Source organism: Lissotriton helveticus, chromosome 7, assembly GCF_964261635.1.
Source record: "Lissotriton helveticus chromosome 7, aLisHel1.1, whole genome shotgun sequence".
NCBI classification, from domain to species: Eukaryota; Metazoa; Chordata; class Amphibia; order Caudata; family Salamandridae; genus Lissotriton; species Lissotriton helveticus.
This window is the reverse complement of record NC_136068.1, coordinates 1,223,898,744-1,223,922,819: the sequence shown is the minus strand read 5'-3', so window position 1 is coordinate 1,223,922,819 and position 24,076 is coordinate 1,223,898,744.

The window sequence follows — 24,076 nt, the reverse complement described above, 5'->3', positions numbered from 1 at the left end:
ATATATCCATACTAATATTATAAAGAGTGAGCCCAAATCTTTGAGGCAGGTAATCTCAGTAACCACAGCACCAATCACAACACCCAATACAGCATTGGAAAGGGCAGTTGCAACAGAAGGACATAGGCTATGCAGACGGCCACCATATACATTTAAAAGGTAAAAGAACCGTGCCAGCAAAGTAGTCCCTTGTGGGCGTGTCTGCGTTGTGCTGTGGGCGTGGGCTGGGGGCGTGACTAATGCTGGGGGCATGTGGTACGGCCATCATATCGTGGGCTGTGGGCGTGTGCTGAGGGCGTGACAAACGCTGGGGTCGTGACAAACACTGGGGGCGTGTGTCCGCCCTTCATGCCATGTCAGTCGTACATACAAGCGCCAATTACGTTGCTGCGCAGCATCAAGGGGCACGCTGGGGGCGTGACATGCTGGGGGCGTGAGAGACGCTGGGGGCGTGTGTGCGGCCTTCATGCCTTGTGAACGCAATTGCGCCGCATCAAGGGGTACGCTAGGGGCGTGAGAAACGCTGGGGGCGTGTGCTACGTTCCGCCCTTCATGCCATGTGGGTAGTACATTAATCAGAAGATCGTCTGCTGTGGCCGTGTGCTGGGGGCATGACAAACACGTTCAGCTGGAGGCGTGGTAAGTAACTTTACTCCAGCCTCTCCTGCGCGCTGTTACTGAACTCTCTCATTCAACTAAATTACACGCGCCTGCTACCATCAACCAGGGCTCTAGCCGGGCTCAGGTGGCGGATCAGTACACTAATTACACGCGCCTGATAACATCAACCAGGGCTGCCGCTGGGCCTCAAGCGGGGGAACACTCACCTGCTAACATCAAACAGGCCTGCATCTGGGCCTCAAGCGGGGGAACACGCAAATGAGCGTGTTTGCGGGGACAATTACCGCAGCCTCTCCTACTCGCTGTCACTCAACTCTCTCATTAAACGGATTTACCCACGGCTGATAACTCTCTCATTCAACGACATTACACGCGCCTGCTAACATCAACCAGGGCTGTAGCCGGGCTCAATGCTCGGGTTATTTGCCCCTTTTAGACTATTTATTTCGATTTCTGAGACTCTGAACACAGTACGGTGTTGTATTGATTGTTTGTTTACATACCCTAGTCTGGTTTTTGAGCGCTATATATATATTGGTTATTTTTGCATTTGACAGTCACCATGTATATGTTTCTTTTATTCACTTAGGTTTTTTTTCCTATTTACAGCAGGGTGTCCCCATCCTGCCATTTCCTTATTGTCTTTTACATTTTAATGTTACAAAATTGTTCCTATATCCTTTGATTCACTGCACAGTTTTTTATGTATGTTCAGTTTTCCTTTTCATTTTGTTTTTTTTGTCCTTTCCAGCACTGAAGAGTCACAATTGTACATGTTGTGACAAAACATGTGTCGGCTGGTAGAATGTACGTTGTACTGATCCGGATTAAATTATAAATCCTTCTGCATAAACTACGAGGTCTCATCTCATGTTATTCGACCTATTTTTTCTTTCTTAGTTATACAATAAGTTGGTTTTACTGCAAACCACTTGACTGATTCGTGTGCACAGGACTTCTTTGCATTTGTACGTGTGGTTTTCACAGACACACACATGCAGGGGTTGTTTTGTTATTGGCTTTGTTCTTCCCTGACCTGTCAGCACCGTACACCTTATTTCTCATTGCTACATCCTTTGACGTTCTTCTTGAGCGCCATTTCTTCCTGTGCATTAATCTTAATCCATCACCTAAACTATAACTACAAAATGGACACCCAAATCACTTGATTTCTCATATAGCTCATGAAAGGACCACGCCCATAGCTCCGGAATCATGGTTTAGAGCCTCGCACAGCACTGGCATACATCAGGCCAGCCCACTCCACTTACGCTACCAGGAAAAAACAAAAACGAAACATTGCCCAGATGTCCATTGTACTGATTTCTTACTTTCAGGTCTAGTTGTCAGAATGGCACACACACACTCCCTCATGGCTGGTATACACCCGCACCACACCCATCCAGCACATGCGTCACTACACATGTGACCCTACCAATAAAAAAGACGGGGCGCACATGCTGTATGCCATTTTAGAGTTGCTCCCATTGCAAGCGCTATGATGGCCCGTCCTAGTGGTTCGGACGCCTCATTTAGGCCCGAACCACCGAGTACAAGGGCCCACCACTATGTGCGTGGCCTATTTGGTCACTGAGTTAGTGGTACCAGAAGGACTGAGCGGGTGCACAACCTGCGATGATGATGGGAGCACGAGTATGTCATTAGCCATAGCGATATCAAGACTCATCACCATATGTGAGACTTCTTGGTGGCAGAGCGGGACTGCATGATGTAGAAGGTGTCCTGTCCACGAAAAAGTGAGCAGTGAGGCCTGGGTACGCATTGTAGGGAGTCGATGGGCTGCAGCAGACTGGATACAAAAAAACGACGCATCACTTTAGATGAACGCAGTCCTATATACCAATTCTTATTCCATTAATATTATTTTTTTTCCACTAGCAGGAACATTTTTATAATCTGTCATTTGTCTGGAATATAAACTGTACAAATGGTTGTTTTGAAATGCGGGAGGGAAGGTGTGTGAAAGGGCGATATTATTGTACTCCACATTAAGATAGTAACAAATATCAATAATGACATCTTTCTTTTACTATCTTTTAGATGTAGAGCTTCAGGGTGCATTATGTCCCGGCACTTGGTGAAAAACACACCGGTGACAGAAAGGTGATCTGCGAATATTCTTTTCAGTCACTCTCTCACTTCCTCTCTCCTTTCATAAAGAAATGACACACAATCTTAACTTCCTTTTTATCTTACAGGTTGTGTTTCACAAATTGGCCGCCCCCCCCCCGAAAAAGCCTTCAAAGTTCTACTTTTGTGAATTCTGCGATGATGCGTGGCCATTGTAACAACGTCTGAGAAGCCTGCTTTGAGACGTGGTGCACCCTCTTTAAATCACGCCAGTGGCACAAGGTGAGCAATGAAACGTGTTTCAGAAACAACGAAAACTTATCTGTGAAAAGAGAAAGTGGGTAGTGTGCTGCAGTTTCACTGCATAGGAATGTACAATTACCTCCGAGCAGTGAGGATAGGTTACAACAGTCTGAGTGCGCCACTTTTCTGTCACTTTTAACATGAGAAAAGAGGCACAAGGAGCTTCTAAATCTGCCTCTGACTTCCCAAGTAAAACACTCTACTCCGGACTCAGCGAGTCAATGGGGTGCAACAGTCTAGGTACGCAATATTGAGAACTCACCGCTGTGCAGTGGGAGTGCATGGGATATACTACTTTGGAAGAAAAACAGTGCACATACACCTCTTTACAGTGGAACTGGATGAAATACATTATCCTCAGTGTACAAATAAATAAAGCAAAGATATACGTGTTCAGTTGTATGTACTATGCTATTACTAACTCTATATACTATCTTTCAGATTGCTAAACTAGAGGGTGAACTATAAACCGGCATGTGCTTGGATACACAAAGGAGGCAAAAAGGTGAGCTACGAAGATTTTCTCCAGTATTAACTGCTCCATCTATAACTTTCTCTCTCTCACAGTTTTAATGTTGTTTTTTTCTCTCTTTCTCTCTCTCACATCGTTTCTCTTTCTCTTTTAAACTTATCGACGCTACTGTCCACTCTGCCAAGGCTGAATGTAAGACAGTCTGCAGTGTACAACCAAAGCTGGGTTCAAGCTGTGAACTCTGTTGGCCACAGTGTTTACAGAAGGTAAGCAGAGCGGGCTAGATATACAATGCCTCTGATTAAATGCATTATAAATAAAAGAGCTTATTTACAAGCCCCTTGCTCCACTTTTGCGTCACTTTTAACACGTAAAAAGTAACACAAAAGTGGCACAAGAGTCTTGTAATTAAGCCCTAAAGAATATTGTCCTGCATAATGACTTGATCTCTCACCTAATTCTGTCTCATCTCTGAATCATTTTAAAGACCTGTTGATCCATAGTGTAAATCTGACGCAGTATGCTCTTCCATATAGACACCTCTTGAACACGGGCCTATAAGACAGTTGAAATGTATCAGGCACACTGCAGACGTGCAAAGAACTAAATTTCGCCAAGTGTTACCTTAACTTGTAATGTTTGACCTCATTTAGGCACATCGATCTAATTTGAAACACTTTTTTTCATTTTTGTTTTGCAGGTTACCTACCCTACTTCTATTGGAGTCCATATCACATTTTGTTGAATTGTTTTTTTAAAGTTATGTTTCTAGTTATTTATTACATTGCTATTTTAAGTTACGTTTACAGTTATTTATTATTGTTTTAATAAAAGTTAATTAAAAAAAGTATATACTTCTTTTTCTGACAACATTTCACTATTATTTAGTGTGATAATGATATAGTTAGAAATCATTTAAAAATAGAAATGATATTTATAAGTTGAAGTATAATACTGAGGCTAACTCTTTACCACATCTTTACCAGAGTCTATAGCTATGACTAACAGTTCCTATGGAAAAGTTTTTAAAACTCCAGCACAGTAACTGTTTCGATTAGCAACATAGTATGGTGAACTTCTAACCTCTGTGCTCATTTAAGTGTTCCATGTACTGTTACTATGGTAACAGGCAGAAAACCGTTTGGGGGTAGGGTTGAAAGATACTGGCTGTACAGAAACTGTTATATTTACTCAGGATCCTCTACATTACAGAAAGGAAAGCAAAGTAAAACAGAACACTGTGTACCAGATTTACAACCCCTTGAACCACTTTTGGGCCACTTTTCCCATCTTAAAAGTGATGCAATAGTAATGCAATGAACTTGTAAATCTGCCCCTATGCACATTACGAGCAAAACAAGTACACAACTCATTCAATTCTTTATCGATCACAAGTCGACAGTGTTGCTTCACGATTGACAATGAACTTCAATAAATACTTCGTGCCTATTTAAATGGAAAACGAGACTGTCGACATTACAAAACTTAGTGGCATATTTACAAAGACGGAGTTAAAATTGTCGTCGCTTTAATGCCTACAAACTACAACAAAAACGCAGAAAATGGACTTCAAAATCCTTTGTTATCTTACCGGAAGATTTTCTCAACATTGCTGTTTCCTATACAAGACTAAGAGCCAACCCATGGGGTATAAAATAAATGGTTGTGAGGGTCTTTAAGGCCCCCCCTGCAAAATTAGAAGTGTGGGGACCTCAACGACCCAGCTTGGGACACCCCCGCGCCGCACGGCCACCAGCTGCTGCGTGTGCCTCCCGCCACCCGCCTGCCTCGCTGACCCTGCCGCCGCCGGCTGACCACGCCCCCTGCCACCGAGCGGCGTGGTCTCCTACGGTCGTGTGCTGTGTTATCTGTGATCTCAGGGTCCTGTGCCCCGTCTCTCCTTGCTGTGTGCCCCTTTACTGTTAGTGAGATTGCCTTTTGCTTTGTTGTATTTTTCTAGCGCCTGTCCCCCTGTTATCGCTCCCCGCTTCCCGCCTCCGCCGCTAACCACGCCCCCTTTTCTTTTCTGTGCCCTCCCCGCTCCCAGCTGCTCCGCCCTCCCTCGCACTTGGCCATATATGGCGACCGTGCGACGCAGGTGAGTGTGACCCAGCTTGGGACACCCCCGCGCCGCACGGCCACCAGCTGCTGCGTGTGCCTCCCGCCACCCGCCTGCCTCGCTGACCCTGCCGCCGCCGGCTGACCACGCCCCCTGCCACCGAGCGGCGTGGTCTCCTACGGTCGTGTGCTGTGTTATCTGTGATTTCAGGGTCCTGTGCCCCGTCTCTCCTTGCTGTGTGCCCCTTTACTGTTAGTGAGATTGCCTTTTGCTTTGTTGTATTTTTCTAGCGCCTGTCCCCCTGTTCTCGCTCCCCGCTTCCCGCCTTTGCCGCTAACCACGCCCCCTTTTCTTTTCTGTGCCCTCCCCGCTCCCAGCTGCTCCGCCCTCCCTCGCACTTGGCCATATATGGCGACCGTGCGACGCAGGTGAGTGTGACCCAGCTTGGGACACCCCCGCGCCGCACGGCCACCAGCTGCTGCGTGTGCCTCCCGCCACCCGCCTGCCTCGCTGACCCTACCGCCGCCGGCTGACCACGCCCCCTGCCACCGAGCGGCGTGGTCTCCTACGGTCGTGTGCTGTGCTACCTGTGATTTCAGGGTCCTGTGCCCTGTCTCTCCTTGCTGTGTGCCCCTTTACTGTTAGTGAGATCGCCTTTTGCTTTGTTGTATTTTTCTAGCGCCTGTCCCCCTGTTCTCGCTCCTCGCTTCCCGCCTCCGCCACTAACCACGCCCCCTTTTCTTTTCTGTGCCCTCCCCGCTCCCAGCTGCTCCGCCCTCCCTCGCACTTCGCCATATATGGCGACCGTGCGAACGCGCAGCGGCCACGCGCAGCGGGCGCGCCGATTGTGCGCCGAAGGCGCACCAAAGGTAAGCCCGTCTGCGCCCGTCCGCGACCGGACCGCGGCCAGCGCCAGGACCCCTGGCTCCCGCAGACCCCAGCCCACCCGCCGGACGTACGACGCCGCCACTCTCAACGCACTCAACAACGGCCGATTCCCGGGATGCTACCGAGCCACCCCGAGACGAACCCACGGACCCTTCAGCTGCCACACCTGCAAGTTCACCTGCATCCGGACCTGCCCCGCACCTGCACCCGCCAAGCCGAACACCAGCAGCAACCACCTGAAGTGCATCCTCCTCAACACCCGCTCCGTCCACAGACACGCCATCAAACTCTGGAACCTCCTCAACACCACAGCTCCTGACGTCGCCTTCCTCACGGAAACCTGGATGAACGACTCCTCAGCGCCCGACATCGCCATCGCCATCCCAGAGGGCTACAAGATCACCCGAAGAGACCGCGACAACCAGACTGGAGGAGGCATCGCCATCATCTACAGGGACACCATCCGCATCAAGACCAACACCGACGACACCCTGACAACCGCCGAACACCTGCACTTCCAGATCCACACGGACCCCAAAACCACCCTCAGAGGCACCCTCATCTACCGACCCCCGGGACCACGCACACAATTCAGCAAAGACATCGCCGACTTCATCAGCCCGCACGCCCTCCCCTCCGCTCCTCCTGGGGGACATCAACTTCCACCTGGAGAACAACAACGACCGCAACACCACCACCCTGCTCGACAACCTCGCCAACCTCGGTCTCAAGCAGCTGGTGTCCACCCCCACCCACCTCTCCGGACACACACTTGACGCCGTCTTCTCAACCAGCAAAGACATCGCCTTCAGCCACGCCACCGGACTCCACTGGACGGACCACAGCTGCGTCCACTTCACCTTCAAAAGAACGACGATCCACCACCACCAGCAACAGGTTGCTCGAAGAAGCTGGAACAAGATCACAGCCAACCAGCTCGCCACTTCCCTGAGCCAGCACCCTCCCGCCAGCTCAGCGAACCCCAGCCAGGCCGCCGACAACCTCACGAAATGGATCAGCAATTGCGCAGACGAACTCGCCCCACTGAGGACCCCGCCCAGCAGACCCGGCAGCAAGAAGGCCCCATGGTTCACCGACGAACTCAAGAGCTCCAAGAAGAACTGCCGAGCCCTCGAGAAAGCCTGGAGAAGGGAACCAACACCGGACAACATGACCACCCTCAAGCTTGCCACCCGGAAGCACCACCAACTGATCCGTGCCACCAAGAAAACTGCATTCAAAGACCGGCTGGACAACAACGCACACAACTGCAAGGAACTCTTCAACATCGTGAAAGAGCTCTCCAACCCCAACGCCGGAAACAACGACATCACCCCATCGCAAGACCTCTGCAACTCCCTCGCCTCCTACTTCCACAACAAGATCGCGGACATACACAACAGCTTCAGCACTCAACCGACGCACGCCACGACCGAACCACCGCCCCCCACCACCACCCTCCGCGCCTGGACCCCGATCAGCACCGAAGACACCGTCCACATGATGAACTCCATCCACTCCGGATCCCCAACCGACCCCTGCCCTCACCACGTCTTCAACAAGTCCGACGCTGTCATCGCAGCCCACCTGCGGGACATCATCAACACCTCCTTCGACACTGCCACCTTCCCGGAGAGCTGGAAGCACGCCGAACTCAGCGCCCTACTCAAGAAACCTACAGCGGACCCCACCGAACTCAAGAATTACCGCCCCATCTCGCTCCTCCCGTTTCCAGCCAAAGTCATCGAGAAGACCGTCAACAAGCAGCTGGCCGCCTTCCGAGAGACGAATGGATCCCTCGACCGCTCACAGTCTGGCTTCCGAGCCAACCACAGCACCGAGACCGCCCTCATCGCTGCCACCGATGACATCCGAGCCCTGATGGACAACGGAGAAACAGCGGCCCTCATCCTCCTAGACCTCTCCGCGGCATTCAACACTGTCTGCCACCGCACCCTAGTGCAGCGCCTCAGCAACGTCGGAATCCAGGAGAAGGCACTGGAATGGATCATCTCCTTCCTCGACGGAAGAACACAGAGAGTCCGTCTACCACCGTACAAGTCAGAGGCCACCGAAGTCATCTGCGGCGTCCCTCAAGGATCCTCGCTGAGCCCCACCCTCTTCAACGTCTACATGAGCCCCCTCGCGGCCATCGCATGCCAACACAACCTCAACATCATCTCCTACGCTGACGACACCCAGCTGATCCTCTCCCTGACCAACGACCCCGCCGCCGCCAGAGCCGACCTTCACGAAGGGATAAAAAACGTAGCCGAGTGGATGACGACCAGCCGCCTGAAACTGAACTCAGACAAGACGGAAGTCCTCATCCTGGGCTCCTCGCCCTCCGCCTGGGACGACTCCTGGTGGCCCCCCGCCCTGGGCACTGCACCCAAACCGACAGACCACGCACGCAACCTGGGCTTCATCCTGGACTCCTCCCTCTCCATGACCAGACAAGTCAACGCCGTCTCCTCGTCGTGCTTCAACATCCTGCGCATGCTACGGAAGATCTTCCGGTGGGTCCCCACCGAGACCCGGAAGACGGTCACCCAGGCCCTCGTCACCAGCCGACTGGACTACGGCAACACCCTCTACACCGGAACCACCGCCAAGCTACAGAAAAGACTCCAGCGGATCCAGAACACCTCAGCCAGACTCATCCTCGACATCTCACGACACAGCCACATCTCCGGACATCTGAGAAACCTGCATTGGCTCCCCGTCAACAAAAGAATCACCTTCCGTCTCCTCACCCACGCACACAAAGCCCTTCACGATCAAGGCCCGAGCTACCTCAACAACCGCATCAACTTCTACGCTCCCAAACGTCATCTCCGATCAGCCAGTCACGCCCTCGCCGCCGTCCCCCGCATCCGAAGAACGACAACAGGAGGAAGGTCCTTCTCCTACCTGGCCGCCAAGACCTGGAACTCCCTCCAGACCGACCTGCGACTGACCCAAGACCACCTCTCCTTCAGGAAGAAGCTCAAGACCTGGCTGTTCGAGCAGTAGCAGCACCCCCCCCCCCAAGCGCCTTGAGACCCTCCGGGTAAGTAGTGCGCTATACAAATGTTTTGATTGATTGATTGACCCCCCTCAAGCCCTGAGAACCACTATCCCCGGGGATTTGTGCATTGTGGGAGTCAGACTGATTGACCCTCCGCCTGGACCCCTTAAGGGCCCTGGGGACTGCCATGCCACAGGGCCAGCTCCTGCAGTGTCTCGGGGTGCCTACCCCTAGGACACCACTGTTTGCTATGAGAAGGCAAGAGTCTCACGGCTCCCGCCCTCCCATAGCATAGTTTGCATTTTGAAAGACACAGCAGTGAAATCTGTTCTCACTTTCAAAATCCAAACCAGATTGCTTTTCCACATGCAAGTTAGCATCTCTCCATGCGGAAAAGCAATGCCAGCTCCCGAAGGACGCAGGGAGCTGGCAGGACCGTGGGGGTATTGTGGCTCCCCCCACGGTCCACAACATTTTTTATAAGACCCGGGGGATAGGGTTCCTGGGGATATTAGAAATTACTGAAAGGGGCTATTTTTTAATGGTAAAATTAAAAGCCGCGCAACCAGTGCAGCGCTCAGAGCGCCCCCCTGGTGTGCACGCGCTGGATACACGACTCTTAATCTGTAGGGTGCGCGACTCCAGCGCCTTTGGTGCACAACTTCTATGCGTTTGGGAGCCCGCACTGCTTTTCCACATGGGGAACTACTAACATGCAGCTCCCCATGTGGAAAAGCAATCTGATTTAGATTTTAAAAGAGAGAACAGGTTTCCTTGCTATGGGAGGGTGGGGTGGGATGGACACCCCGGGACACTGCAGAAGCCGGCAATCCCACAATACGTAATGCCCGGGGGAGTGGTGGTCCCCGGGGCTTTGGAGACCTTGCAGCCCCCCAACCATTTTTTGTGTTGCCCCGGGGGGAGGTAACGGGGCCTTGAGTGCTCCAGGAGGGGGGCCACACAGTCCCCTCCCACAATACATAAAGCCCCAGGGGTGGTCCCCGCAGCTTTGTGGACTTTGGACCCCTCCCCCTACCATTTTTTTTTAAGCCCCAGGGGTGACGATCCCCGGGGCTGGGGGCCCCTCTGGGCCCCCCATAAAATGTAATAATTTTGCCCCCAGTATTTAGCCCCCCGGGGGCTCATTATGAAAAAAGCTCAGTTTTATTTTATTTATTTTACGCCAGAGTCTGCGCACCGTACACGCACCTGCCGGTTTGAAAAAAGAATTAAAAATTGTGTGCCCTGGGGGTCCTTCTGTGACCCCCTAAGCAGGTCTAGAGGGTAAAAGTATTTCTACCCTGCCCCCTTTCCACGTTTTGCACACATATTCACCTCACTTCCTCAGCCTCGCTTCTACCGAGGCACAAAATGGCTGCCAACAGTTCCTGGTTTCGAATGTTGACAACCACTTGACAGCCAATTAGCATTCAGCACGTGATCGGAAGGGTGTGCTTATGAAACGACAATGCACGCAGAATTCGCGGATCCACCGCGCCCATAGATATATAAATGACTTTAACCGTCATTTTCTCAGGAACTACTGAACAGATTGACACCAGCAAAAGGCACAAGTCTGAACTGAGGGCTACCTCTTTGCCAAATTTGGTGTCATTCCTTTCAGCAGTTCAGGCTGTAGCTGTGGCTAAAGGTCCTATGGGAAATTGCATGGGGAAAACACGTTTTAGGACCCCCTTTTTTCTCGCCCCTCACTTGGCGAATCACCGTGAAACTTTCAGGATAGTAGCGGACTAGAGCTGGCCAAAAGTTCGGACAATTTCGCAAAGATTCATCCATCGGTGCCAAAGTTATTGGGAATAGAATGTTGCGGATTTCCTATGCATAATAGGTCCTAATTATAACTACCTACTGGCGACCGCCAGTAGGTTATATATATATATATATATATATATATATATATATATCCAAACCTCAACTTTCGCTCTGGACCCCTGCCACTTGCAGCGGACGGCCCAGACGGGATAGCGTGTCCCAAATAAATCAAAGCTTTTTCCACAACTCGATTTTAAAGAAGGAATGTCCGGGCCAGCTTGTGCAGTTTAACGAGCTTTTAATGATAGCTCCACTCAACGCGTTTCGAGGAGGTTTCCTCTTGTTCACGAGCGTGAGTGTAAGTGACCAGGTGATTTAAATACAGTCACATGACATTTAGAAATGATAAACAGACTCCCAGGAGTTAAAAATTGCGAGCTACAATGCACAAATCATTTCAGAAATATAAACAATACATTTTCAAATGAACATTGGTGTGCACGTTGAAAGCAATTATATTGCAGAGTTCTGGCAGCCAACATGTTAAATAAAGCGCATCACACGTCTCCAAAAACAAGCATAGTTAGCGAATAAAACACTTGGTGAACAGTGTTAAATCACAATGTGTCTCTTGCCCTAGTGGGCATAGTCTTTCACTGTGCGCCTGAAAAAACAAATTGTCCCAGCCGCAAGATGAATGCTCTTGCGAGTTCTGTACAAAATTCAGGCAAGTTCAATGTGGATAACCATCTTAAAGAAAATGGAAAACAGAATGCCTCAATGAAGCCCAAGTGGGCAAAATAATACTAAATTCATGCATGTTTCCACTGTCACACCAGTAGGCAACCAGTGGCATATTTACTCAGGCATCCTGAAACAGTGGAAGAAAACCGCCAGTTCTCCAATTCATACGTGCTCAACTGCCATACGTGAAGTCAAGTCAGATGACCGTGCAATGAAATCTCTTGTTACTCCTCACAGAGATCTGATGAAAAATGGAAAACATAGTGACTTAATGTGCAAAAGTGAAATCGGTAAATATACACAATATAAAACACAAACATCTCACAGACCATTAAAATTGTTGCGAACTCGAATGACACAACATCACACCTAGTAATGCATGAAACAGAACAAACAGGCAGCTACCCTAAGTGTACTTCCAGCTCCTCATCATAATTATGTCCTTCTGGCTGCATAGTGTGGTACTTTATGATGAGTTTGGACTCGAGCCTCCTGAGTTCCTGAAGTCTCTCCCCTCCCCTCTCTCTGAGGGGGACCGACGCCAGAACACAGAAGGACAAGAGGTTAGCATTGCTCTTGTGATGGGACTCAAAATGTCTAGCTATAGGATAACTCCTATCTTTTTTCGTGATCGCCCTCATGTGCTGCAACACTCTCTCTTTGGCTGGAAGTTTGATGCTGCCAATATAGTTCAATTTGCATGAGCATGTGAGGGCGTAGACAGCATGATCGGTGTGACATGATGTGTGCGTCCGGATTTTAAAAGTGTCAAGATCTTTGGACAGTTTGATCATCTTGGTGCTACCACTGTGTTTGCAGGCCTTACATTTTCCACACACAAAAAATCCCATCACTGGATTAGTTGTCGTTTTCTTGGGAATCAATGTGGTGCAAACAATGTCTTTCAGTGATTTGGCCCTTCTGAATGTAATCTGGGGATAGGAACTGATTCCCGTGGCAAGGTCTTTGTCCAATTTGAGGACATTCCAATATTTGTCGAAGGCTTTCCTAACCTCTCTAACTTGACCGTGGTAGTCAGTGATGAATCTGGTTGTGGTGGTTGCTGGATCACTCATGTTATTATTCTTTTCTTTGAGAAGGTTTTCCCTGTCTAGTGTGTTAACTTTGGTGATAGCTGATTTTATGCATTTGTTGCTGTATCCCCTCATTATGAACCTTACTGTCATGACCTTGACCTCTTTGTTATAATCTCCTTCATTGGAACAGTTACGTTTTGCCCGAAGGAATTCACCCACCGGTATTGAATTAACATGGTTCATGGGATGGCAGCTGCTGGCGTGGAGGAGACTGTTGCCTGCAGTCTCTTTCCTGAAAAGAACTGTGGTAAGAGCATTATTAACCACCTTCACCTTGAGGTCAAGAAAATCAACCTCTTGACTGTTGACATGGCACGTGAAAGAAAGGTTGAGTTCATTTTTGTTAAGAGTTTCCACGAAATCCATGGCTTCCTCACTGGTGCCATTCCAGATGACAAAAATGTCATCAATATATCTAAGCCATGTGATGACTTTAGATTCAAACTCCTGGGACTGTCGGACTACCTGCTCCTCCCACCAGCCTAAATACAATCCAGCAAAGCTGGGAGCGAAGCAAGATCCCTTCGCAGTCCCAAGGAGTTGATGGAAAATCTCCCCATTGAAGATGAAAACATTTTGGGTAAGACACGATAGGGCCATGTCCAAAATCATTTCCGTGTGCATCAGGTATGATATAGATCTTGCTTCTAAGAAGTGTCTGCATGCCTGTATCCCCAAGTGATGTGGGATGCAGGTTTAAAGGCTGTTGACGTCAAGGGTTACAAGTTGCCACCCTTGCGTCCATTCAATGTCATCGATCCTTCTCAGGAAATCTCCCGAGTCTTTTAAATATGAGGGGAGATTTTGCACAAGGGGTTGCAGAAAAAAATAGACATACCGTGAGGTATTTTCCCAGGCTTTATGACAGTACTGTACACTTAATGATGATTTTAATTAGTATAATCAATTGACATCATTGTGAAGTGGAGATAACAATTTGAACTCCAACGCATGTTTTAAAAACAGTTAATATATGTGATACAGATTGAGTTGGCACAATGTAACCTCGATACGAATACTCAGCCAATATGGCGTTTGATTTGAGTCCCTTGTTTGTTTTCATTGGAAAAGTCTTGTGGATGTGGAAGGCGGAGCGCCGAAACGCGTCTGTTGCTAACTAAATAAAATTAACTTGGAGAATTACGCCCAGAGTGCGTGGTTTCTGTTGAAGTGGAGGTGGAAACCTTGAGCGATATGTTTTGCGGGTTCTGCAACCGCAACACGCACCCATCTGAGAGTGCTCCCGTTATTAGCAGGAGGTGAGAGCGCGGATAAATACCGGGAGCACCGCCACGCTGAAGAACAAAGAGATTACACGGAGCAGATCGCTGCCGAGGAGACTGGATCTGGACTTCGGAGGAAGGACTGAGAACGGACTACACGGTGGTGAGCTGACGACGTGTTTTTAAATTTCATAAGCATACCTGGCAAGACAAAGGGGAATTAGCTCTAAATGACTTAAAGAATGCAATAATAACAATGGAAGGCGCCATGTTCAATGAAGCGTCCAGGCATGAAGCCGTCAAAGGAATGTTTAAAGAACATAAAGAAGCGGCAGCAACCTCCAAACCGAGCCCACCAAGTAAAATGACTGACCTGCTAACAACTTTGGAGAGATTATATGAAAGAGAAGTCCGAAAGTGGTGGGAAGCTACAAGTCTACAACACTACTATGACGAACAAATGGTACCACGAGGTTTGAGAGTATATACAGCCCCGTCATATGAGAATCCCGACCCGCAAATGTTGACGGACTGGGAGGACTGGGAGGAACTCACCTCGCACTACTGTAAAGGCACCTTAGGACTCCTAATAAAATATGCTTGGAGTGACCACGACAAAGCGTTAGCAGAGATCAAAATCTTGGAAGAGGAACTAGCGAAGTTGGAGGAGAACAAAGAGGCCATAGAAAACATCAAGATACAGATGAAAGTGAGACTTGGCAAATATGAACAAAAAATAAAAACGCGGAAACAAGAGAAATTTGACCGCAAATGAGAGAGATTATTCCCAAGGAAGGCTTCTAACTTTTGCGCGAAAATTCGACGCCCCTAGAAAAGAACTAAGCAAAAGAAGTGCACAAGAACCTGCACGGGTAGCAGAGACCTCCGAATCAAGCGCTAAGGGAATGAATCCGCGGACGAAACTACAACAAGGGATAGAGGCCAAGTACGAACCACTACTAGGATACCTTTTCAGGACGAGTTTCAAGTTATCAAACAGGCGTGGCAAGAACAAACCCCCAGAACGAGAAGAAGCACTCGAGACTCAGATTTTAAAATTGCAGCATCAGATTGCATCAGTAGATTTAAACAACGAGGTTATGCCACGGATACTCTAGATAGAGCACTAAATAAAGCCAGAAGAGGAGGGGGGGCAACAAGAGGAAGAGGACGCGGAAGACCCAAGAGATCGAATTGGGTGAATCGGAAGAAATAAATCAACATCAGAGAAAAACAGAAGACATCACAGTTATAAACCTGACGTCAAGGGTTTTACCTGTTACAGAGAAGAAAGTTCTAAGCCTAGGACTCACCTTTTGCCCAACTAGCCACCTAGAATACACACAAACACGCATAGACTTGTTTAATTTTGTCCGAAAATTACAACTACACAAGTATTTTAAAACAAAATCCAATTTGAAAAGCACGATTGGGATACCTATGAGAACCACAGTCACCGATGTACTAAGAGGACGAGATCTGCCAGCGGTAGAAACTTTACAAGGCTTAGCCCTGGAAGAATACCCAAGTCAGCTCCCAATAGCCACAGATGAAGAAGCAATAAGAGCAGGAATTATGGGCATAGAGCAGCAAAGGGAAGATAGTGGATACAAGCCTAGATCTCACTTTAATCCCCAGTTAACACCGGATGCAATTGATGTATTCTCAGAAGGTATGATAAACGACCTAATAAAATATAGAACAAGAAATTCAAAACAGGTCAGAAAGGGTAATAACAATATCAACCCAGATGAGAGAAAAGCAATTATTGATCTAATGCAAGATAAAAATGTGGTAATTAAGCCTTCAGATAAAGGCGGAAACGTTGTGATTCAGACCCGGGAGAACTATTGTAAAGAGGCTAACAAACAATTATCAGACACAAGATACTATGAATTGTCTACGAAAGAAAAATATTTAACTAGCATACAGCAATATGATGATCTGATCCACAATTGGTACTGCAAAAACATGCTGGGCAAGGAGGAGTATCTATTTCTGAGAAGCGAAAATACAATAACGCCAACATTTTACCACATTCCAAAAATACACAAAAATAGCATTGATCCCCTGGAAGACCCATTATCTCATCCCAGAATAGCTTAACTGAACATCTTTCAACCTTCACTGATCATTTTCTTACTCCCTTGGTACAGGAATTGGACTCGTACATAAAGGACTTTTTGTCAAAAATCGACAACATACAATGGGACCCAAGCTACAGGCTGATAGTACTGGACATAACTAGCCTGTACACGTGCATTAGTCATGATAAGGGCATTGAGGCTGTTAGGTACTATCTTAATAAAAGGCAATTGAGGTTTTTGGCACATAATTCTTTGCTGATAACATTTGTGGAATTTTGTTTGAGGAATAATATTTTTATGTTTGCAGAAAATTACTACAGACAGACGTCCGGTACAGCGATGGGCACCTGCTTTGCCCCCAGTTACGCGAATTTATTCGTGGGCTGGTGGGAGGAGCAGGTGCCCAGGTCGCTGGAAGTGCATGGAGAAAAGGGCTGTGTGATCAAATGGTGTCGTTATATAGACGACCTGTTTATAATGTGGCAGGGATCAGAACAGACCGCCAAGGCCTATATCAATGTCCTCAACAATAATGACATGAATCTGAGATTTACTGAGTCAATAAGCAACACAGGTGTAGAGTATTTAGATCTAAATGTGTTTATTGCAAATGGTAAGATTGAAACATCTCTTTTTCGTAAAAGCACGGCAGGAAACTCGTTGCTATATGCAACCAGTAACCATCCTACCCCTTTAGTACAGAGCATCCCCTATGGGGAGTTGCTCAGGTTAAAGCGGAACAGCACTCGAGACTCAGATTTTAAAATTGCAGCATCAGATTGCATCAGTAGATTTAAACAACGAGGTTATGCCACGGATACTCTAGATAGAGCACTAAATAAAGTAAAGTCAATACCGAGGCAGAATTTGTTGCAAGCAAATGATAAAACTACTGATACAGGCAAAGCAGAGACAGGGAAGTTCCGTCTGGTAACCCCGTACTCAGCAGAAGCCAATCATTTGAAACATATGCTAAGGAAGAATTGGCACATACTAAAAACCGATAGTATCATAAAGGATGATATACCAGCCTTTCCACTAGTGACTTTTAAGAAATCTAGATCTCTAAAAGACATGCTAGTACAAAGTCATCTAAGAAAAGTGGAAAAGAAACCCAATACACTTGCAGATTTGAAAGGTTTTCACCCATGTTATAAATGTAAAGCTTGTGCGCACAGTAAAAGAGTAAAGAGCTATGAGATACCAGGAACAGGGATAATAAAAACCATCAACAAATATCTCACCTGCAGTACCCCATATGCGGTTGTATTGTCTTAAGTGCCCATGTGGACTATCATATATTGGGAGCACTATCAAACCACTCAAACTGAGAATCTTGGAACATTTAAGAGCAATTGATAAGAACGACCAGGCGTACCCTGTGGCGCGCCATTTCCAAGAGAACCACTCCAGTAACAGACATCAACTACAGTATTTTGGTTTGGATTATATAGCCGACAGCCCTAGAGGTGGTGATAAGCTACACAGACTATGAAGATTAGAATACCGATATATAATAGACTTAATGACCAAACACCCTAAGGGATTGAATGCGGGAGAGGAACTAGCATCAAACATTGGTTTCTAAACAAGAAATACGAAATAAGGACCAATAATAATGAAGCTGTTCCCTAGAATACTCAGAAAGGTGAAATGAGACTGTTCCCTGGAACACTCAGAAAGGTAAAATGAATTACTAATCGATACTGCGCTGTGTCAACATGGAATGAATAGAATTGTTGGGTTTTTTGTGTTTTTGTGTTTTTTTGTTTTGTTTTGTGATTTAGAACTGTATCTTATGAATTTTCAGAAACTTATGAATTCACTGAAACTCTTTGAAACTTGCAGTGTTGCGTTGGTTAAAAGATTAATGAACTTTACGCAATCTGATTTTGAGCAAACCCTGATTGAAATGTATTTTTTGTTAAATGTATTTTGTGGAAACAAATTTTGACAAGGGACTTTGGCCGATCCACGGCTTAATGAAATAAGAGAGTTGTACTTTGTGAAAGCAATCTGGTTAGGCCGATACACGGCTGTATAACTCTGTTCTTTAAGTGTACGGAACAAAATAAGCTAAATTCTACTAAGCAGAGATAGGATTTCGGGTTGAAACTACCAAAATGGCGTTGCTATATTAAATACCGACATGAAATACCAGAGAGGCGGGTACTGAACGAATAATTTATAAGAACGAGATGTCGGATGTACTAGCTTTAGCATCTCTATATTCTGGCAGTGACACTTGATTTATGTGCAGGATAAAGCATAACCGATATACAGCTTTATGACAGTACTGTACACTTAATGATGATTTTAATTAGTATAATCAATTGACATCATTCTGAAGTGGAGAAAACAGTTAATGTGTGTTATACAGATTGAGTTGGCACAATGTAACCTCGATACGAATACTCAGCCAATATGGCGTTTGATTTGAGTCCCTTGTTTGTTTTCATTGGAAAAGTCTTGTGGATGCGGAAGATAAAACATGGCGCCACCTCACAATGTCTAACATTGAGGAAGGCGGAGCGCCGAAACGCGTCTGTTGCTAACTAAATAAAATTAACTTGGAGAATTACCCCTGGAGTGCGTGGTTTCTGTTGAAGTGGAGGTGGAAACCTTGAGCGATATATATATATATATATATATATATATGTATATATATATTCACTGAAAAAACCATAGGTTATAGACCATATATAGTTAGGAATTTGCATTTACAAAACCTTGAAAATTCACTGAAAAAACCATAGGTTAGAGACCATATATAGTTAGCTGGACATTTTATTGACATAAAACCAATGAAATTCCATATATAGTTAGTTGCACTAACTATATATCGCGCACCCGCAATCCACTGCTGATGATGTCACATATTACATCATTCATGACATGGTCAGTGACATCACTGATGACATCACTGATGACATCTCAAATGACATCACTGATGACATCACTGATGACATCTCAAATGACATCACTGATGACATCATCTAGTGTCTGTGTGTTTTTGTAAAGTTTAAATATGTTTTACATATTGAAGAATGAGTGGATGTATGGAAGACTTAGTGTGTGTGTGGCTGGCTGGGAGGTGTGTGACTCTGTGCATATCAATGTGTACTTGTATCAGTGATTGTATAAGAGAGTAAGTATGTGTTAGTATGTGTGTGAAAAGTATGGTGTTCTGTGTTTAACTGTATAGATGAGGAAATCGAAGTGTGATTGATTCTTCACAGGACTGACTAGGTGTATGAGTGCATATGATAGTGTTGTAATAATGAGTGACTGTATGTATGAGTGATTGTATGGGTGAATGAGTGAATGTGTGTGTAGACGTAGGAATCAGTGAGTGCGTATGTAGTAACTGGTATTGGTGTGTCATGATGTCATCAGTGATGTCATTTGAGATGTCATCAGTGATGTCATTTGAGATGTCATCAGTGATGTCATCAGTGATGTCACTGAAGTATGGTGTTCTGTGTTTAATTGTATAGATGAGGAAATGGAAGTGTGATTGATTCTTTACAGGACTGACTAGGTGTGTGAGTAACTCCATGGATGAGTGGCAGTGTGTGAGTGTCTGCATAGGTGTATGAGTGCATATGATAGTGTTGTAATAATGAGTGACTGTATGTATGAGTGATTGTATGGGTGAATGAGTGAATGTGTGTGTAGACGAAGGAATCAGTGAGTGCGTATGTAGTAACTGGTATTGGTGTGTCATGATGTCATCAGTGATGTCATTTGAGATATCATTAGTGATGTCATCAGTGATGTCATTTGAGATGTCATCAGTGATGTCATCAGTGATGTCACTGACCATGTCATGAATGATGTAATATGTGACATCATCAGCAGTGGATTGCGGGTGCGCGATATATAGTTAGTGCAACTAACTATATATGGAATTTCATTGGTTTTATGTCAATAAAATGTCCAGCTAACTATATATGGTCTCTAACCTATGGTTTTTTCAGTGAATTTTCAAGGTTTTGTAAATGCAAATTCCTAACTATATATGGTCTATAACCTATGGTTTTTTCAGTGAATTTGATTGGTTTTTTAAAAGCTAATATCTATAGCTGTAAAATATATTCTTTATTACGTGACGTATCACGTAGCCACGTGAGACGCCTCATGACGCGTCGCATAACCGTGACGTATCGGCTCTGCAGCGCAAACAAAACCCGTAACGTAAGCGTGCCGGAGCACGCTTATAGATATATATTTTTTTTTTAACCTTAATTAGACAAAATCCACACGTGCACATATCTTGAGGCCTTGCAAAGGCACATCAAACAAACAGTCCCTACAATTTTGCCAAGTTTGCTGGAAATCTATTCCCTTAATTTTTTTTTTACTGTTTCTCTTGGTTTTCCCCTTGTTACGCTTACCGGGACGCTACCCGGTACGCGAACCGGACGCTCCAAAAACACAAGATGGCGGACTCCCGTTACGCTGCCGGTTAGCTGCCCGGTTCGCGTACCGGGAAGCGCCTCTACCGCGAAAAATCGCGGGGGACTTTAATATCCCCCTCATCAATCCTAGGGGGTCAGGAGTGGTCTACCTTGCCCCCTTTCCTTCATTTCCCCCTTCGTTTTTCACCACATCTTGTCTCTCGATCGTACTGAGAGACAAGATGGCGGCCGCTCCGGACTGTTTAGAATGTTGACAGACACCGGAGAGCCAATCAGCTTCGCTTCGCGAAGTTCCGTTACGCGTCAGGTACGCGAACCGGGGCGCTAACCGGAGCGCTGTCACAGATATATATATTTTTTTAAACGTTAATTTCTCAAAATCCACTGGAGCACATATATTGAGACATAGCAAAGGCACGTCGGGCCAACCATATCTACAATTTTGCCAAGTTTCATGTAAATCTATTCAGCCGTTCGAGCTAAAAGTGAGTCCAACCGCCCTATGGAAAAATGAATGGTAAAAACGTGTTTTGGGACCCCCCTTTTTTCTCGGCCCCCCCTTGACGAAACCCCCCCAAACTTTCAGGGGCTGCTCAGAAACAAAATGTGCCATTTTCCTGAAAATGTCAGCCAATTCCGTCCACAAACGCCAAAGTTATTAGACATAGAATTTTCAGAAATCCCATAGAGAAAAAATCCTAACTATATATACCCACTGGCTATCGCCAGTAGGTAATATACATATATAAACATATATAATCTGCATATCTATATAAATATAAATGCATGCATACATATACATATATGCATACATATGCATGTTATTTACATGAAAGTTTTAAAAACACTAATAAAAGCAAAGCTAAAAAGCCACCTCATTACAAACAGAATGGCTTTAACTTAAACGAGGGCGAGATCTATTGCATTTTCAATGCTTGTTTACTTTGGTTCTATCAAGAAGGCATTCAGATGTGTCACACATTTGCCATAAATTCTGAATGTTAGCACTCTAGTTGCTCATTAGATCACTGTAGTAAAGCTAGTGCTCACCAGGGAAGTCTGCTGCTAATCATGGTTTGCAACCATTTTCCCGCATTTTTTATCCCGCAGACTTTCAGTCCGCATACCATTATCCCGCAAGGTCATTGACCTCGCATACCATTATCCCGCATTTTTTCAAAACGCATGTGCATTTATCGCGCATGCCTTTACAAAGAATTACGTTTTAAAGGCATGTATGGTAAATGCATTTGACGAGAGAGGTAAGTGGGTTTGTGTTAATTTTTTCATGGGTTAGTGATTGTGTAGTGTAGTGTTGTGTAGTTTAGTGTTGTGTTAGTGTAGTGTAGAGTTGTGGTGGTTGTTTAGTGTAGGGTCATGCTGGGGGTAGTGTTTTAGGGTTTAGGGTAGTGTTGTAGAGTTTGCGTAGTGTAGGGTCATGCTGGGGGTAGTGTTTTAGGGTTTAGGGTTGTGTTTTAGTATTTGCGTAGTGTAGGGTCATGCTGGGGCTAGTGTTTTAGGGTTTAGGGTAGTGTTGTAGTGTTTGCATAGTGTAGGGTCATGCTGGGCGTAGTGTTTTAGGGTTTAGGATAGTGTTGTAGTGTTTGCGTAGTGTAGGGTCATGCTGGGGGTAGTGTTTTAGGGTTTTGGGTAGTGTTGTAGTGTTTGCGTAGTGTAGGGTCATGCTGGGGTGTAGTATTTTAGGGTTTAGGGTAGTGTTGTAGTGTTTGCGTAGTGTAGGGTCATGCTGGGGGTAGTGTTTTAGGGTTTTGGGTAGTGTTGTAGTGTTTGCGTAGTGTAGGGTCATGCTGGGGGTAGTGTTTTAGGGTTTTGGGTAGTGTTGTAGTGTTTGCGTAGTGTAGGGTCATGCTGGGGTGTAGTGTTTTAGGGTTTTGGGTAGTGTTGTAGTGTTTGCGTAGTGTAGGGTCATGCTGGGGTGTAGTGTTTTAGGGTTTTGGGTAGTGTTGTAGTGTTTGCGTAGTGTAGGGTCATGCTGGGGGTAGTGTTTTAGGGTTTTGGGTAGTGTTGTAGTGTTTGTGTAGTGTAGGGTCATGCTGGGGGTAGTGTTTTAGGGTTTTGGGTAGTGTTGTAGTGTTTGCGTAGTGTAGGGTCATGCTGGGGGGTAGTGTTTTAGGGTTTTGGGTAGTGTTGTAGTGTTTGCGTAGTGTAGGGTCATGCTGGGGGTAGTGTTTTAGGGTTTTGGGTAGTGTTGTAGTGTTTGCGTAGTGTAGGGTCATGCTGGGGGTAGTGTTGTAGGGTTTAGGGTAGTGTTGTAGTGTTTGCGTAGTGTAGGGTCATGCTGGGGGTAGTGTTTTAGGGTTTAGGGTAGTGTTGTAGTGTTTGCGTAGTGTAGGGTCATGCTGGGGGTAGTGTTTTAGCATTTAGGGTAGTGTTGTAGTGTTTGCGTAGTGTAGGGTCATGCTGGGGGTAGTGTTTTAGGGTTTAGGGTAGTGTTGTAGTGTTTGCGTAGTGTAGGGTCATGCTGGGGGTAGTGTTTTAGGGTTTAGGGTAGTGTTGTAGTGTTTGCGTAGTGTAGGGTCATGCTGGGGTGTAGTGTTTTAGGGTTTTGGGTAGTGTTGTATTGTTTGCGTAGTGTAGGGTCATGCTGGGGGTAGTGTTTTAGGGTTTAGGGTAGTGTTGTAGTGTTTGCGTAGTGTAGGGTCATGCTGGGGTGTAGTGTTTTAGGGTTTTGGGTAGTGTTGTAGTGTTTGCGTAGTGTAGGGTCATGCTGGGGGTAGTGTTTTAGGGTTTAGGGTAGTGTGGTAGTGTTTGCATAGTGTAGGGTCATGCTGGGGGTAGTGTTTTAGGGTTTAGGGTTGTGTTGTAGTGTTTGCGTAGTGTAGGGTCATGCTGGGGGTAGTGTTTTAGGGTTTAGGGTTGTGTTGTAGTGTTTGCGTAGTGTAGGGTCATGCTGGGGGTAGTGTTTTAGGGTTTAGGGTAGTGTTGTAGTGTTTGTGTAGTGTAGGGTCATGCTGGGGGTAGTGTTTTAGGGTTTAGGGTAGTGTTGTACTGTTTGTGTAGTGTAGGGTCATGCTGGTGGTAGTGTTTTAGGGTTTAGGGTAGTTCAGTTGTTTAGTGTATGCTAAAGGCATATTCGTTCTAAAAGTTTTCGTTATTTTAATTTGCGGCCTAATAGTACATGCGGGATTTTTTTTGCGGACTGATGGTATGCGGGATTTCGTCATATATTCGCTAATCATACTTTCTATGGCAAAATGAACCCCCTCATTTTGTTCCTTTTTAAATTATATGTTTTAAGAGTTACCACTTTATTCCAATCAAGATGG